Source organism: Astatotilapia calliptera, chromosome 4 (assembly GCF_900246225.1).
Source record: "Astatotilapia calliptera chromosome 4, fAstCal1.2, whole genome shotgun sequence".
Classification (NCBI taxonomy): domain Eukaryota; kingdom Metazoa; phylum Chordata; class Actinopteri; order Cichliformes; family Cichlidae; genus Astatotilapia; species Astatotilapia calliptera.
In genome coordinates, this window is record NC_039305.1 from 5,119,599 (window position 1) to 5,138,560 (window position 18,962).

Sequence of the window (18,962 nt, forward strand, 5' to 3'; positions counted from 1 at the left end):
GATCGAATCCTCGAGGAAAGAAGCAGAAAAGGGAGTGAAGCGTTCCCCTTTTTTCACCACGAGAAACGTGTGATCTTTAGTAGTGTATACTGACCAATAATGGACTGTTGCTCTAAGTGATATAAGAAGAAAGAGACAGGATGAAAGACAACCAGAAAGATGCGCTGACAGTCGAACAAGCAGCAAGTCGGACAGACAGGAGCACACTCCTTCTCTGCAGAACCCTGTCTGCACATCAGCATGGAGGCCCATCAATAATGACTCGGCACACACCAAGATGGCAGCTCATGCAGCCACGAGGAAAAAAAAAAGAAAAGAGGAAAGCTCATCATGTTGGTTGTGTGCTGTGGGAATAGAGCTATGACCTTTCCTGATCGCTGTGACATCTTGCCAAACGGGGTTGTGCCTGTGAGGCTTTAAGACAGTGGAAAATCTGCTCTCACACACCCCAATTTCTGAGGCAAGGAAGTAATTTTAAATAATAACCTGAATCTGATTTTATTCCAAGCTGCAGAGAGCAAATTTATTTACCTTAAACCTGCAATGCTGTTATCATTTCAGGGACGGTATGCTTCATGGCTGCCGCCGATTCAGTCAATTTAATGAATCAATCTAATCAATTTACCTTTTATTAAAATTCAGTTAGCCGTCTAAGATGTCTGAGATGATGAATATGACAAAGCTTTTCTAATCAATGCACATATTGATCAGCTACACTGCCTGAATCTTTTAATCTGAACTGAATTCATTGACCGGATTCCCCAGAAAGCAGTTTCGTTTTTGTCGTTATTTTGTGTCCAGGGCTCTCCTGTAACTCAGTTCATAGGCTTTATCACCCTGAGAAAAACACAACTGTAAGAAAAATTGGCTTCTTCTATCTGAATTACATCAATATCACCCTCGTAACCTACAACAGAACACAATGATTTCAGTAAAAATTTGTAGATTTTGCAGCACACAAGACTGTCTGCAAACAGGAAAAATGCTTGTAGTCTAATTGCTAACAACTGGCTCTGAGTTAGTGATCTGGGGTGATGAGGGCAAGAGTAGACATCCAAATGCACCTCTTGTCTCATTTACTCCTTCTTTCTCCTCTAACTTTTAGTTTCTGCCAACAGGGCAGAGTGGATGTCCCCTCACAAAAGGACACAAGTCTTGGCACCCCGAGGCATCGCTAGGGGGCGAAGTCTCTGGGGGGGAAAGCAAAGTCTTTGTGCAACAGAGGATCATCCCCTCTCGCCCTCATCTTTTCGAAGAGTCTTTTGAGCTCCGTTTTTAAGACATGCTGGTCAACTCACTGGGTTTCTTCTTTTCTCCCATGACAATACAGCTTCAAAGAGAATGTGACTGATAACAGTGTTTTGTTTAACACCCAAGACTAAATACTTTTGCAATGTAATAAATACATATTTAAATTACAATGAGCTAAGATTTAGGAACAAATATAATTAAATTGGTTTATCATAAAGCAGGCCATCACTGCTGACACCTTAAACAGTACAGTGGCCTGGATTACAGTTTGGGAATCACTAAGATATTTCTTGGAACTTGATGTTCTTAAGATCTGGTTTAAAATATTCTTTAAACTCACGCATCCTTTCTTTAAAGTGTAATAAGTTGTGGAAGTTATTATTCCAAAATAGCACTCCGACACATTGCATTTTTTCAGCTTGTTTCCTAGGTTTCCAAAGCTGCAACCTTTGAGATTAAAAAATGAAGACAAAGCAGAAGCTGACAATGGCTCCAAAAGCGACTCAGTCCTCACAGACTCTCATGTTAAAATGTTCTCAGCATGTTTGTTTACAGCAGAAACAAACATGTTGCGAGCGTAGTATGAAAAAATATTTGTGTTCACTATTTCCAATTTCCCATGTCTTGTTATCTGTAGGATTATCAATTTTCAATGTATTAAGGCTTTAAGGTATGTTTAATTAAGGGCTTCAGCTACTATCTGTCTGCTAGGCTTGAACTTAGCTAATTTCTGTCACTAATCTCGACTATCTCACTGCATTCGTGGTGTCAGTGCTGTTTTGCTATTTGACAAATTATCCAGCTTGCTGTGCAACAGTCTATCCAAAATGTGTGAATGTTTTCAAGTCTTATTTTTTTCAACCATTCTCTTCCACTTATCTGAGAGGCGGGGTACACCCTGGATGGATCGCCAGTCTATCACAGGGCTACACAGACAGACAGACAACCGTTCACACTTCCATTCACATTTAGGCGCAATTTTGAACCATAAATTAACCTAATCCCACTAACTGCATGTCTTTGGACTGAGGAAGCCAGAGCACCCGGAGAGAACTCACACAAACACGGGGAGAACATGCAAACGCCTCACAGAAAGGACCCAGCCATATGGTGAAGTCTCAGGCCATTCATGCTGTGAGGCAACAGTGCTAACCATACTATCATATCATATTTGCATTAATTAGAAGGTTTCTGTGTCTTTCTGAGGTACCTTTCAAGCTACATATGCTAATTAGGGTTAGCCGCTAGCTTGGCACCGCCCAAAATGCCACACGCCAGGCTTCACAATGAAGGCACCATCTTATACTATAAACTTAATGGAGGTTTTTTCCTGTTGAAAAGGAGGTTTTTCTTCCCACTGTCCCCAAGTGCTTCCTCATACGGGGATGTTTGATGGTTGTTGTTTTTTTTATCTTGTTTGCTTTTCGTGTTTGTTTAATATTGTTTAGGGATAAAACTGACATTTCACTAGCTGGGACTGCATCCTCGTTTTAGGTTTGAAAGCATTTCTAGTAGATAATGGCATGGCTTGAATGTGAATTGAGGCTGCGGTTTGGGGAAGGCCTCAGAGGGGACTAGCAGCGGCTCACGGGCCAGGCAGGCCCCCATTTGCTAAAGAGAAGTGAATGAATAGAAAAAGGGGAGGGCGGATAGGCCACGAAAATGAGAACGAACAGCTAGTAGAACCGGTCGGGGTCATATATACGTAGAGAACCAGAAGGGGCGTGTGTGAAGGTGTTTTCTCGCTCCTTATTGGAGATGCTACATAAATACAATTGCACTGAATTAAAATGAATTGCCTCACCAACTAGTATTATATGGAGGGTTGATATTAGCTTGGCTTTCTTTTTTTTTGACAGATTGGTTCAGAGTTGGCGACTCTGATGTTGGAAAACTGCAATACTGTAGTCATCAAAGTTTAGATAGCTGTTGCTGCAGAGTCAGTAAATCCTTCCAGTCTGTGGGGCTGTCTGCTTCTTATGCCACAGTGTCTTTCTTGTTATTTCTAAACATTTAATACAAGCTGCCTATGACTATTTGGAAGGTTCGGAGGTCTTAAAATGCAACTGCCAGGTTCTGCTGACTAACAAAAGCAGCTAAATGAAACTGTCTTTCAATAAATAATACATACTGTGCAGATTAATCAGTTACTGCTTTCAAATTACTGTCTGTAATTAATATAAAGTCACTTATTGAAGCTGTTTGAATTTAAAAATGTGTGAATTAGCGTGTAAAGTAGTCAAAATCCAGTCTTTCACAAGTGAGTGCATGCAGCATCCAGCTGTCTACCAGAGAGACGTGGCAGTTTTCTCATCATATAGATGTGATTTGACCAGGAGACAAATGTCTAAATACCAGATCAGCTCAATCATAATTTCTTAAAGTGACTCAGATATCCAAAAGAGGCCGGCCCCTCCAGTGAACTGCAACACACAGCGCCAAACCAAATCAGTCTCATCTCACTGCGTCTTATTAGAAGGGAATATGACAGATTGCAATACAATCAAGTAGGAGGCTGGAGCGAGGTCTTCACTTTCCTAGACGATCGTTTCTTCAGGCCTAGGCGGGTCGAGGCCGTGCTGGTCTATCGCAAGTGTGATCTCTGTGCTGCACAGCTCATAAGAAGCAGACAAATTTAGGATGTGATAAATCAGCGCTAATATGATTACCCCCAGTGTCTGCTGGTTAACATAAAACAACCACTAAATTTTCACTTAGCAGGCACTTCTCACTCAGCCTGCATTGTCTTGTTTATCCCGACCAAGGAAAGCAACTCGTGCAGAAAAGCATCCGAGTATACAGAGGTCAATCTAAATATAAACCGTACCGCCAAAGTAAAACGACAACAAAAAAAGAGTTACAATATTAAAAATCTGAATGCGGGGAAACACATTTCACTTGTTTCAGCAGCCAGCCATAATGTCAAATGGTAATCCCGCCACAGAGACAGTTTCACCATAATCAGCCCATTATAATCCCATCCAGACCTTCCACAGTCTGCTACCAACCAGCATTAATTTTTAGCCCAGTCTGTTCATGTTCATCTAGCCTCATTTTTCCTTCACTCCCAGCCCCGCTTTGGTCCCAGGGTAGTCTATCACACTTAAAGCTTACCCTCTTCACAGGCACTTATACACATTTAAAGCATTTGACTAACTGCCAGGCAAAATTGACTTTGGGATGAAAGACCAGGGGGCTTTTAAAAAAATGAAAGGGGGAATTCTGCATCAGGACACAGGAGCACTGATTTAATGGAAAACAAAAAAAAGAAGGGGGAGCGGGACTGAGAGAGAGAGTTTTATTCCGCAGAAGTAGCCGAGTCACGCACAGGGCTTTCTCTTTTTAATGATGGAGCAGGGGGGTTGGGTATGGGAATATGGGGCTATGACAGAAGGTACTTGTGAATAGTTTTTAAATGGTGGGGGCGCTGAGGGGGTGATGCTGCTGTGTTACATTGTGCTGGATGGGAGAGAGGAAGCCCCATGCTCTCCCACTTCCTTCCTTCTGTCGGCCTCATCCACTGTGTTTACCCTCCCACCCTCTGGCAATGAAAGAAAGCCGGACGAGCACTGGCCTTGCTGGTGAATGAAGCCCTGACGTCACTTGCCCACACACACACACACACACAAACTGTAAGGAGTGTGACTAATAGCATACTAACGCCCTTTGTGTTGTCTCTGTTATACCTGATTCATGTCTGGCTCCCAGGGGAAGGAGGCCCCTGGGTTATTGAAATATTCAGAGACGTTAGATGTTAGTACAGGTGAATCAATTAAACCAGTCAATAAATCCCCCATCCCCTCAACAGGGACTTAAGGACAGGGGTGTATTACAGCACTATGCTACATTCAAGCAAAAACACCACCATTCTATACTGTATTGAGTTTTTACTCCCTGATATTGCATGTAATGATTTCGGCTTATGGAGCAACATATTCGAATTAGACTGAGTCAATACGTGTTTGATAGCAGATATCATTAAATGGCTGGTATGTTGTAATAGGAGAGAAGGGAGACTGTGAGTGGGAGAGAAGGTGGAGAATTTGGTTTCGAGAGCAAATTCCTATTATCACAGATGAAACAAGCCCAAAGCACGCTGAAGCTGAGATATGCATCTGCAAAGACAAACATGGAAGTACATTCATTGTCATCCCGAGATATGTAATCTTATCAGTCCTTATGAGGTAAACGGAATTAATGTCAAAGGACTTCTTTATGCTTTACAGTCAAATTCAAATCATTTCTCGGCTTGCTAGCTAATCATAATGTACTCCTGTTTAATTAACCCCTTAATGAGGAGTGGGCAGTATATAGGGGTCGCTTATCTTATTTGGGATTTCATGTTTTAATTATCACCAAATAGAATCATGGTAGCTAACTGTGTAAGAGAAACAGATAGAAATCAAAGAAAGATCCAAAACTATAAAATATAACCTGACTATATGTATGTCCTCTGCTTAGTTTCACTTAGACTGTCAGATTTTGATTAATAAAAAAAACCAAAAAACTAAGAGGTCTAGGAAATTTGTAGTCGAAGGGTGTGGAGGGGGTATATTTGCTGTTTTTGAAATTTGCTTAGTTCCACTGATTTCTCAGGTTTGGATGAGTTGGTAAAAATAACAAAGTGCAGGGAAAAAAGTAATTTTTGGCATTTAAATGTCTCTGTGAATTCAGACAGAATTCACAGAGACACCCATGGTTAGCACTGTTGTCCACCCATTATACTGAGTCTAAACCCACTTTACCTCAGTTTCGATCCCCTAGGTGGGGTTCGTTACAGCCCAGATACCACAAATGGTTCTGGTATGGACAGGAATCAGGGAAACTAACAGTAAATCCCTTGCCTGCAGGTTGGACTGACAGTAATCGTGGCTCACGAGTTGGCAGTTTGTCTTGTAATCGGAAGGTTGCCGGTTCGAGCCCCAGCTTGGACAGCCTTGGTTGTTGTGTCCTTGGGCAAGACACTTCACCTACCGCCTACTGGTGATGGCCAGAGGGGCCGATGGCGCGATATGGCAGCCTCGCTTCTGTCAGTCTGCCCCAGGGCAGCTGTGGCTACAACTGTAGCTTGCCTCTACCAGTGTGTGAATGCGAGAGTGAATGAATAGTGGAGTTGTACAGTGCTTTGAGGTTCTCGAAAAGCGCTATATAAATGCAATCCATTATTATTATTAAAAAAAAAGAAGCAACCCTAGACAACTCTTTAGCACAAAAAGTTTAGTTTAGTTTAGTTTAGTGAACCTAAGGGCAGGATAAATAATGTACAAAACACACCCTTATTAACACAAATGATATCACAGTTATTTAAGCAAATCCAATACACCTCTCAAATTTATGTGTTAATTGCAATTAAAAATAGTGCGTTAAAAAATAACACATTTAATCACACTTTGCATTCCAAGCAAAGGGGAACTTTTGTCAATGCACGACTTCCTGGTATACCGATTTTACCGATGCACCCATCAGAGCTACAAAGAATCAGAACAAAGCGTATTGCTAGGACTGATCAGAGGCAAGTTTAATTTCAAAAGACTACCCAACAGAAGCCTTGATAAAAGTGTGATTTTGTGCAAACTGTGCAAAAAAGGAGTTGGCATACCATTGAAGCACTTCAACCTTACGTCACCATCTAAATGCAAAACATGTTGCAGCGAGCACAGAAACTGTGGGAACTGTTAGCGCTAGCAGTGCCAGTTCGGCAGCCCAAATAACTGGCTTCAGGACCAAAATTGGTAAGTCAACATTGGACAAACTTACAAATTCTCTCGCAAAATGGATTGCTCTGGACTGTAGACCACTATCAGTGGTAGAAGATAGAAGCAAGCAAAATTAGATGCATTACAGACAGCCCTGCTAATATGGAGGAACTACACCAGGAGCAAACAAGACTGGGGCAAGAGAAAGAACCAATCATACAGGATGTTTCCACAAAGTAGAATTCAACGCTGGATATGGTTTCTCGTCTACTAAAGAATCAAGAGGCTGTTTTTGCTGCTTTAGACAAACAAAAGCACAAACTCCATCAGAGCTGGTAATACTCCAAAAGCTGGCAACTGTTCTTGAGCAATGCAGGTAAATAAAACTATTTCTAACTTATTGTTACTGTTTCTTCAAAAAGCTATATGGTTGAGTTATTGTGTAGATTAATAATTACTTTCTTGAACTGTCTACTACAGATTTGTGGTTTTACCTGCTTTCTGCCATCTGCATCACATCATGGAGATCTCCAATGATGACTCAAACTACATGGTGAAATCCAAGACTGCTTTCACAAAGGACATAGCCCAACGTATAGCACCTCCAGTTTTTTCAGCAGTCTGTGCTGCTAGGCGGTAAGCTTGTTGCAATTCAGTTTAATTATGTATCTGTGATCCGTCAAGCATCTTTGTGTCTCATCCTTGAATGTGAAACAGATGTCCATGGGCAACAGGGCCTCTCTACCAAACATACGCAAGTAGGGTGAGTACCCAGTTGCTTCATTCTGTGTGCAATTGTACACGTGTGCTACATGACTGATGGAATGATTACACATGTATTTCTTCTTGGGATCCAAGGTTGCCACAATGGAAAGTAACGTCCGGTTAAATCTCTCCGGCTGTGGATCTCCTTGGGGATGATAAAGGGTTGTCCGGGATTTCAGATTCCTTACACTCTTAGAAGATCTTGAATCAGCTTACTCTCGAAATCATGTCCCTGGTCCAAATGTATTCATGCCGGAAGTCTGTCGAGAACACTGATTAGTCTCTGCTCATGTTCTTCCAAAGTCCTTCCAAACACTGTCAAATCTTCAAGGTACACTATTACCTTAATCATGTGCATGTCTCCCACCGCTTTGTCCATTACCCTTTGAAAGGTTGCAGGAGCTCCTGTTATCCCCTGGGGAATCCTCTCAAACTGAAAGAATCCCAAAGACATTTGAAAGCAATTTTCTCCTTGTCCTCTTCGGCCATGAAAATTTGGTACTATCCACTTTGCAAATCCAAGACTGAGAACCACCTGCTTCCAGATAAACAGTCCAAAACCTCATCAGTACGAGGAACTGTGTATTGAATAGTACAGGAATAGTTCTGCGATTCAAGGCTCGATAGTCCACACACATGTGCAACCGCCCCGTTTTCTTTCGTGCCAGGACAATGGGGGAAGCATAGGGACTCCTTCATTTTTTTTATTATTCCTGCTGCCAGAAGTCCTTGAAGGTGGTTGTGTAAGTCATCTAAATCAGCTGGGGCGACACGATGGGACACAAAAGCAGGTATGGTCAGCCAGACGGATGTGGTGTTGCACTCCTTTAGCCAAACCCACATCCCATTCATCCGTCGAGAAAACTTTACCTCTCTCTGCAAGTTTCTGCCTAAGCCTCTGTTTCTATTCAGCTAGAATCAATATTTACTTAAAAACTTTGTTCACACATCATTTGAGATATAAAAAAAAATTAAATTAGATTACATTACAAAAAGATTAAAAGCTCATTAATATTTCTGTAGTGGCGAATTTCTGTCCCAAGCTTTGAAAAAATAATTCTTCCCCTTCTTAATGTGAGCTGTCCAGGTTTATTTCTGACTCATACATACAAACAAAGCTATCATATCACAATGTCATAGTCAAAAAACTGTTTGCTGCAACAGCGCACATTTCCAATGCTGTGCTGGCTCATTCTATTCCACTACCACACGTACGGCATACAGTGCTCATCTTACCCAACACAAATTAAACACACAGTATATATTTTCCTCATAACATCTTATACAAATCAAACATGTAACACAATAAACCAAACAGTACCGAAAATATTCTTCTATGGATTGGCTCTAACAATTTCCATCGTCAAATAATAAAACTGATTTCTGGTTTAACTAAATACACAAGGCAGTATTAATTTTGACCCGTTTTCATTTTCACTCCTGTTATTTGTGTTCCAGTTGAGTTACATTTATTTAACCTTTGTCCTTAGCTGAGCTTTTTAACATGCAATGGGTTAAAAAAAATACATTTTTCATTCTCATATAATACAGAACACACAAAATATAAAAACTACAATAAATACACAAAACAGGGTACACTGTTTTAAATATATCTCTGAAAAGTAATACTTTAATTTATTAATAGATAAAACAGCTACAGTCCTACTTTGCTCTTCGACAACCCCTAACCTTTGCAGGGAAAGAGCTCATATCTGTAATTAATATGATTGCCTTTTATTGTCTAAATTTAGGTGTGTAGAGTGATATTTTATAGTTGTCATGCTTCAAGTCACTCTGTTACTGTCTTTAGCAATATCTAAGATAAACGCCTTGCAGGCAGCCTGTTGTTACATTTAAGGACTAATTTTAAAGACGCACACACACAAATGAATAAGACTCTCAAAGCTAAGTAGGCTGTATTTTTTTAAGATGTGACAATGATGCCATTGAAGAGGCTTTTCAGAGCCTGACTGCATCAGAATAGGAGTTGTAATAAATATGACATTTTTATAATATCAATGGTAGTGAATTCACTTTTTATGTCTTATAATGTCTTGTTTCCACTTGAGCTAAACTGTAATTTTGTGCTCTTTGGCGTAACCTACAGAAGGTCAATAGAGCTTATGGTGGTGTGATAAACTATTAATTAGACAATAATAATCCCCCCCCCCCCCCAAACCCATTTTCTCCCTATTCAATAAACTCCTTAATGTGATCTCATGACAGGACATGCAGTCTGAGATGATGTTACGCTCTCGCAATTTGGTGTAGTTTGCTGCAATAAATGATTCCGTTTGGTTATCGGAGTATTATTACAATAAGCGCTTATTTTTAGAAAAGAGCATAAAAGCCTGATTAGGTTATTCTTAAACTGGAGCATTCAGCGTTCCACATTTTAATCACCACTCATCCTTGTCAAATAGGATATACTGCAGCCCCCTCTGCACCACATCCGTCTCCTACCTCGCCCTCCTACTCAAAATGTCCAAAGACACGGTGTTACTCTCATTAGGATGCTGAATGCAGAGAGGAGCCCTGATCTATTCAGAATTGCTCCTACAAGAGCGGGGACCTCCTCCCCTTCAGAGGGGGCATAGAGCTCCAGATTAAAAGTCACTGTGTTCACCACCCTGCTAAAGCACTCCCATTAACAGACATTACATTACCTACCCCACATGTTCAAATCTCTAACTGGGGGCTTCATACCACTTGTCATTACATGCTGGGATAAAAGTCTTTTTAATGTTAACATCGTCACATTCACTACGCCACCTCCCTACTTCAAATGAAATCCACTTATTACTGTCCGTTCTGTGGCGCTGCCTAGTCGGGACGCCGATTTTGTGAACAATTAATCCGTATTTAAGGTTGTTAAGTGTGTTGATACACTGAATTCCTGCGCGCTGAGGGGAGAAGCCAAAGCCAGCAGCTAATCAAAATGTCTCTCAGCGATTTACAGAGCAATGCAAACTGCACTTTTTTTTTTCCTTTGGAGGGGTAGGTGGGGGGGGGGGGGGGGGGGGGTTACACTAAAACCTTTTCCCAGTGTTTCTGAGCTGAGCGTTAGTTGCTCCCAGCTGTTTTGGAGAGGAGGACTTGGTTCAGCATTTCTGGGTTTCACGCTGCCCTCGCTTTCCTTTTTTTGTCGTTTTTTTAGCTCAGTGTAGAATTTCTTACAGGAGGTCACACTAAAGCATGTCAACTCTGGCTCCATGTGGCTGTTTATGTGTGTGACATTTCTGTGATGGGGTCAGACTATGCCGTGTTCAGTGCGTGTATCATCATACTTTTTTGGTCAGTGTACAATGTGCATGAGCAAAGTTGAACTGGTTTCTTTAAAAGAAACAAAGTTGTAGTACATCTGGAACACTGTATCCGTTGCTCACTCTTAACAAATATAATAAACAGAATACTGGCACTTATAATAAATATTGTTTTTTGTATTTTTATTTATGCATGAGTTACTGCCATCATCAGCTCAATCCAAAAAACAATAATGTGCCATTTTGCTGAAACAAACATTAATCATTGCATCTGCGTGCCCTGGATTGAAGTCAATGAAAAAAAGTAATCCTCAAAAAGTAAAAGGTACTATGTCATTTACAATTAAAAGTTAGGTTCAAACAAACACAAAGGGAAGTTTTGCTCTTTGTTGCTTGCACTATAGTCCAACAGTCAGCTGGTGGAGGCACTGAAAGATCTGACAGAGTGTTTGGAAATTTGTCAGCATGAACTGACCACCAAATTGGATGGGTGTGTTTGGATGAGTATGAGGTCTGTGTGCGATAGAGGTGGAATATTTCCAACTGAAGCAGACATGTTTCCATGATGCACAAATTGATACTGGTTCACGTCTTTATATGCATCATGTGAACATTTTTGGTCCCAGCATACTATATCGGAAATTTCTTTTTAAATATGTATATGTGTGAAGGTGTATGCTGTATTATAATTGGGACATGTGAATAAATATAATTATAAGCGTTTTGTAAAGACAGACAATACAGAATAAAACTGTGACCACAATCTATAAAACAACTGAGCAAAACACGTTATTTCTCTCAGGCATCAGATGGATAACCATAATATGGGAATAGAAATAAATTGTTAACCTCTTAACATCCACTAGCTCACCAGTGAACCATGTAGGGCAAAGGTGGACAATTATTTTTTGCAAGAAGCCTCATGAGAAACTGTGACCATTATGGAGGTCCACACCAACAACTTTTTACAGATATAAAATTATTATTGACCAGAACTGAGTCTATCTTATTGGTGCAGCCTTCCACAACAGTCCCAGTTTTTATGTGACCCCTTGGGCAAATTAATTGTCCACCCCTAAAGTAAGGGAGGGTTAGAGTTGCATTTTAGCCACATGCTAAACAAAAAAAGATCCAGAAACTATACAATTCTACCTTTTAAATCAGATTTCTAACACAGATTTTTTACAGGTTTTTTTTTTTACATCTACAAGACTGAATATGCTAAACAGATTTTTAAAAACTGAAATAAAGGGGTAGATGTAGAGCTGGGCGATATAAGATTTTTTCATATCACGATATGTTTTTTTCATTTCAGGCGATAACGATATCTATCACGATATAAGCCAAATAACTATATTTGTAAGATTTAAATGTGCCGTTGCTCACAAGTAAAATGTGAAATAATCAGCAGCTTGTTTTTATTTAAATATTTATTTCCCATAATAAGTTCAACAGGGTAGATGTACTTAAGGAACATGAGACTTTTTCAGATAAATAAAGGCAAATATTGCAAACTACACAAAAGGCAGCCGCTAAAGCGTTTAAGTTTCAAAATAGAACAAACAAAACAGACTAAATTGTCAATTCCACTTAGAAACAAAATATTAATTCTAAAAATAAATCTTAGTTTGTTTTACAGAAGAACAGACAAAATTGACTAACTTTTGTCAATATCAAGTAAACTGAGAACTAAAAGGAAATTCTCAATCTCTCCTTGTTGTATAGCTTAGCTTTTCAAACAGTTTTAACAGTTACTTTAGTCTGACAAAAGCCGAATGATGAATTAGCGCTTCCAGTCAGAGACTGAGGCTACGTCCACACGTACACGGGTATTTTTGAAAACAGAGATTTTCCGTTTTCGTTTTAAAAAATAATCCCGTCCACACATAAAGGCAGAAATGAAGGAAAACGCTGCTATGAACATGCCAAAGCAGCAGGTGGAGCTAGATTCCTAACCGTGCAGAAATGTTGGCCAATCAGAAGTCTAGAAGCCTCGGTGGGAAAAAGTAAACAAAGCTGGGGCATAGAAGCAGAACCGAGTCGTATATGTGGAGGGACAGTAACTGTGTATATGTAAGCATTTAAACACTGCAGAGAGTAGAATTAACAGTAACAGTATTGTAGAAATTCATTTCACCGAAACAATAACGTGGTGCACAGTGTGACGTCAAAAAATGCGCACACCTTTGACGCTGCGTTTTCTCCGTTTTTCTAGTCCACACGTAAATGCAAAAACTGAGTTTTCAAAAATCTTCGTTTTCAGTGACCAAAAACGCCGTTTACGTGTGGACGAAAGGTGCAAACGCATAGGAAAATCTGCGTTTTCAAAAATACCCGGGTACGTGTGGACGTAGCGCATGCACCAGTTTATTGTATTTCCAGACTTGCTTTCGGCACAATTTACAGTGCACGCTACTCTGTTTTTTGTCAGACTTGAAATAGCCGAAATACCTTCACACTACGGAACTTCTATGGCTCTTCCGTTCGACAATCTCTCCGGCATTGGAACCATCATCTGTTTTCTCTTCAGTAACCTTCGGTCACGCTCGGTTGATTTTTCTAGTCGGCACACTCATTTCCTCCATTACCCGGGCGGTACGGTGGCTGGCCGCTTCCCAAACAAATACACGTGTGCGGCTTGGCACTTGTGCTGTACGTAACAAGTCACGTGACGTGACGCTGCGGCTGTGATTGGTTCGGCTCTGCGCTACGTAATTTGGATTGGCTGCTCTTTTTTTTTTTTTTTTTAAGAGGACAAGAGCGGCGAGGTCTATCGGGATAGTTAAATTTTTCTATCGAGAAAAGGTTATATCGCGATACATATCGTTATCGTTCTATCGCCCAGCTCTAGGTAGATGTAAACCTAACCGTATCACCATCACAAACTCTGGGGTCACTGGTGACCAGGTGGAGGTTAAGAGTTTAAAATGGATAACAGGAAACAATTCAGTGATTTTTTTTTTAACAGAAATGTGTTTGTATCCCATTTTAGGTGGAGGTACCATTGAAATGTAAGGAAATACACTTTATGGACAACTGAATATAAGATTGTCAAATAAATCGATACAATTGATACAAATTACTATTGGATTCGATGCTCATTTGCAACAGTATCAATACCAACAGGCAGGCACACAGCCCCTCCCCTCACTAGCAGCTGAACACATGAGCAGCAGTCACCACACTGACCGACACGTTGAGACAATGTGAGAGGTCAGCATAGCTCCAGTTTCAACAATGTTAAACTCATAAGTGTTAAGCTGGCAGGAGCAACATTAGCCATCTGTTATAATTCGTTATCATTAAGGCAGCAGTTAGCAGCTACAGCTAATAACAAAACCATAATGTTAATGTGGGAGCCAGACATTATCAGTCCAGCCCATAGATTATGTTAATTTAACAGGATAACATAATTATTTGAGTCTAAAAGGTGTAACTTTCCTCTTAAAGTCCCAGATAGATGCTGTCAACCAACAACTAGAAAGAAACAGTGGCAGCCTACCTTGACAACTCCATGTGAGCAGCAAAGAAAATCATCTGACGTCAGTTTGAGTGTTTGAAATTTTGCCTCTTTTTCATATTTTAAATTTTGTTGTTTTTGGTACTGAAAATGGTTTTGAAATTGGGTTTGAAATTCTAGTATCGTGACAACACTATCCTCTTACACACGGAGTTGCTAGCGCAGTTATCTTTCACTCCTCCATAATTACATGTTCAGCTAAAGATGAATTGATGCTGGTTTGTTACAGTTATTACAGGGGTGTAATCTGCCTGTCATAACTTAGATTACCATGTGTAATTCTTGCTCTGTATTATTGTCATTTTCTAAAATAATCCACTGATTTTTCGTAGCCCTCTATTTGCTTTGCTGGTTTATGTAACAGGATGCATCTGTTAGGGAACAAAAATATTTTTATCTGGATACAAATGGAGATGACTATTTGTTTTTCTTCATTGACACTTCTCAATTTATTGCATTAAAGTGGGTGTTCTGCAATCACTTGTGATAATAGTGACGTGCAGCAGTTGGCTGTCACAGTCACATTATGCTTTTATCATTATGATTCTTAGTTTGGACTAAATACAGACGCTGCAGTTTGGCAATAAATTGTAATATCTGACATTTTTTGAGGTTTTAACAAGAACCTGAAGGCATCAAGTTTATCTATGTTTCATAGGAGTCTACATTTAGTACTGCATTACTGCTCATGAAAATTATATAATTTATATATTTTTCACATCACACTGAAGTCGCGTCAAACTAATGTGCATAATGTCTTTCAGCATGAGGCTTGGCAAGTATAAGTACTCCTCTAATATTTGGGATATTTTTTGTTTGGCAGTTTTACAGATTTGTTGCTCTTAATATTTAACTGTTAACACTCCTTTATCCCTAAAAGTCGACCTTTTTCTGCATATGAACATGGTCAAATTTGCAAATAATGAGGTGAGCGTATGTATAAGTAACAGTTGGTGCTGAAATTTCAGACTGCTCCAAACATTTCGTTTGAAACCATTTTTTTCTGCTAGTTGATGTTTTTAATTTCATTGAGCCAAAGGTCCCTAAAATAGTCACATCAGGCACACATCTGGTTGTGAGCACACAACCCCCATCCACCTGATGTTTATGAGGCACAGCCAATCAGAAGAAGGACAAATTAAAGGGAGAGGATGTAGGATAAATAATGATCATTCTGAACTGTGAATCATGCAAAAGTACTCTTAGTACAGTAGTGAAGTCTTTAAAAACAATGGAGCTGGACATGCTTGCAGGCATTATATATGTTAAAGTCTTCTGTTGAACAGAATGTGTAGATTAAAATATATATAGATCTTTGGGGATATTAGCTATAACAGTTCTGCTGATAGGTTTGATCCTTGATCATTTTCTTTTTAAAAAATATATTGCCTTCACACATTTCCAGTATCAGTGCAGCTGCTTATTATTTAGAGTCTGAACACAGTGTAGGAAAAAAAACCAGGCCTGTATATGACTCAGGTGTGTAAAAGCTCGACTATTAGTTTGACGTCATTGTTGTATAACGACAAAAACATGCCAGAATTGATAATAGCGGGTAATAAGCTTGGAGGCGTTCAATTCCGATAGATGGGATAATTTGGAAATGGTTCTCAGCTGCCATTCCCATCAATGACAGAAAAGGTCACACACTACTGTTTTGCTTATTAAAACTACACAGAAGGCAACTTATTTCTGTGATACTGGTAAAGTGGTGTTAATTAATTAATTTGTTTTGTTTTTTTTTTGTTTTTTTTTTGTGGTCATTTCAAATACAGTTTCCCCTGGGCATGTTAAAGCAGTGGTTCTCAAATAGCCAGTTTAGAGCCTGCGTATGATTGAGGGCTGCATGGGGAAAATGGACACATCAGTGAAAACACTTTCAGTTAGAGTGTGTACCATGTCTGCTCAGCACAGTGCTTTATGTTGTTAATAATCATTTTCATACTGGTTTAGAGTTTTTCAACCATATCCAAGGTGGCTGTTTTTTAATATTGACAGTATCTGTCACTGTTAGGAAGATTTAACCTGCTTCGATGACTAAAACAGGGGAACTGAAATTACAGACATACTCTGTTAGTTTCCTGCTGGGCTGCAATATCATGGTATGACATGAACTATGTGATAACATGATTGCATTGTTATCCTAGGCCTCAGTCCTAGTAGGCGTAGAGATTACTTTACAACCCCGAGGCAACCACTGTTTGCAGGGAAAACTGGTTAGTCAGTGGTTGTTGGAAGTTGCTGGTAGGTGAAATGAGTTGCTAAAGATTCGGTCATGCAGGCCTAAAGTCTAGTGCAGGGGTGGGCAACTCCAAGCCTCGAGTGCTGGCGTCCTGCAGGTTTTAGATCTCACCCTGGGTCAACACACCTGAATCAAATGATTAGTTCATTACCAGTCCTCTGGAGAATTAGCAGACTACCCCAGTTAAATGGTGGTGAAACTGTGGAAAGTGGAATGCAAATCAGAAATAAAGCTGGTTTGCCTTCAAAGCGAAAATGGGACTTTTTAAAATGTACTGGTTGCAGCAGTAAGTCACAAGTTTTACTTTGACATTTTTCACTTTCCCGTTTGCGTTGCCCTTTCACTACTGCCTGGTGAGTAGTTGGCAAGCGTTTGCAGATAAGTTGGCATCTTTGATACAAACCACAGTGACTTGCTGGCTACCAAAGCCATCACATGGAGGTTTTTGGTTCTGCACTCTCTTTGAAATCTATTTCATCTACTGACAGCGACCAGTCGCCATCCAGTCAGCTGTTATACATTTTTCCCTAGCGACTTGTGGTTGCCAGGTGATCACCGACCAGTATCTAGACCTGTGTGCAGAGGCATTAAGAGGTCAAAACTCCAGCTAGACTTCAATTACTCGACCAACATATTTGACTTTTTGCCTTATCAGAGCACATCATCAAAATCAATCTTATTTAAGATGTTATAGACAACATTTTACATAGGACGGGTACAAAGTCGGAAAAAAAAACAGTCATCTACATTCACAAAGATATCTGAAAGTTAAACATCTACAAGGATGGGCTGATATGGTCAAGTGATTTCAGGCCAATCACAGACAAAGGGGAGTGTCCAAGAAGAAACATGGGTGGAATGATGTTTAAATTTTGCTCCATAATGTCTTTGGACATCAACACCAAGTGAGCACACAGTTTTGTATTTTTGGTACCTATACTTATTTTATTTAAAAAGTTGATATGTTTCCATTTTGACCCCGGCAAAAAGCCACAAGCCAAAATATGTCAGTCAAGTGAGTGTTGCTGGAGTTTTTCTCTCTTCTGACTTTATTCTCTCCTCAGTGCATCTTGGAAGTGGGTGAATTTGTGCCAAAGACCTCTATTTATTTATTTTTTTTTTCATTCTTATGAAAAAATTATGATAGCAAGGGCTGCACTTTGAGAACCATATGCTAAAGGACAAAATACACTTCAGCATTTCCACTGCTAAGGGAGCTTAATGGTTTGCACTATTTAGGTAGTGGCAAAGCCCCAGAGTGTGCACTTTTTGCTGTGTATAAATGTAATGGTTGGAGCCTGGTTTGATGCACATCCATGTATCAGGACAAAGCTCGCTGCATCTCTAATTGGAGTGAGGAGTCACTGCGATTCAACAATGCTGTGCAACAGCCCCACTTTGAAGTTAACAAGAGCGTTTTTTTATATGTAACATTAAGTCGAGTCCCCCACACACTTACATCATTTACACACACGCACTCCAAGCTAGCCGCTCCGACTGAGCACCTTTAATCACAAAAACGTTTGTTTCTAATTAGAACATGTAATGTCATTACAAGTCTTCCTTTACTACTCAAGGTCAAAGTGAAGGTCATCAATACATGATTTCACAAATGGAGTTGTGGACTCTCTTCCAGCTACATAGTGTAGAGTAAAAATGAGCAAATGCCTGAGAAATAATGAGAACAGCAACAGTTTAAAATAAAAACGATTACGATATTAACTGCCTGTGCAAGTGAAGTGCTATTCTTTAAAGCAAAGGAGAATGCTATGACTGCATATGTTCTATTTGAAAAACATTTTCTGTTACATGACTGCAACACACCACTCAACTGTCTGCTCACTATAAAGAAAAATAAATTAGATTAGTTATAAAATGGGACGTTTTTAGCACTGATGCTGTCATATTGCTGGTGTTTTGCACATTAACAACATACAGAACAAAGTGAATTATTTAACCAAAGGAGTTCTCTGCAACATATGATGCCAGATTTTACACTGGAACAAGGCTCAGCGTTTAACTCGGACAACACGAGTGGAAAAAGGGAGAATAAGTATTTACTAAGTGTCGTGCAACATGTGGAGCAGAGGTGGGTACACTTTTATTTTGTGTGCATCTGTGTGAATGTCTCCGGCGAATCCTCGCGGTTTTACGCATAAACCTTCGTCTTTTTCCCAAACAAACCGACGGCGTGTGCGTTCATGAGTGAGTGATAAGCAACACGC

General features: G+C 39.9%; 1 protein-coding gene across 6 annotated transcripts in view; it reads right to left on the reverse strand.

Annotated features, from left to right (window-relative positions):
- Positions 1-18,962, reverse strand: part of lrrc4ba (leucine rich repeat containing 4Ba) — a 62,189-nt gene that overhangs the window by 33,644 nt on the left and 9,583 nt on the right. Inside the window, exon 1 of one of the 6 annotated variants that reach the window (XM_026164144.1) lies at positions 13,427-13,457. The exons of the other annotated variants lie outside the window; for them this stretch is intronic. The gene's annotated coding sequence lies outside the window, so the exon portion shown is untranslated. Of the gene's footprint in view, positions 1-13,426; positions 13,458-18,962 lie in introns of those variants that run through there. 6 annotated transcript variants of the gene reach the window in all.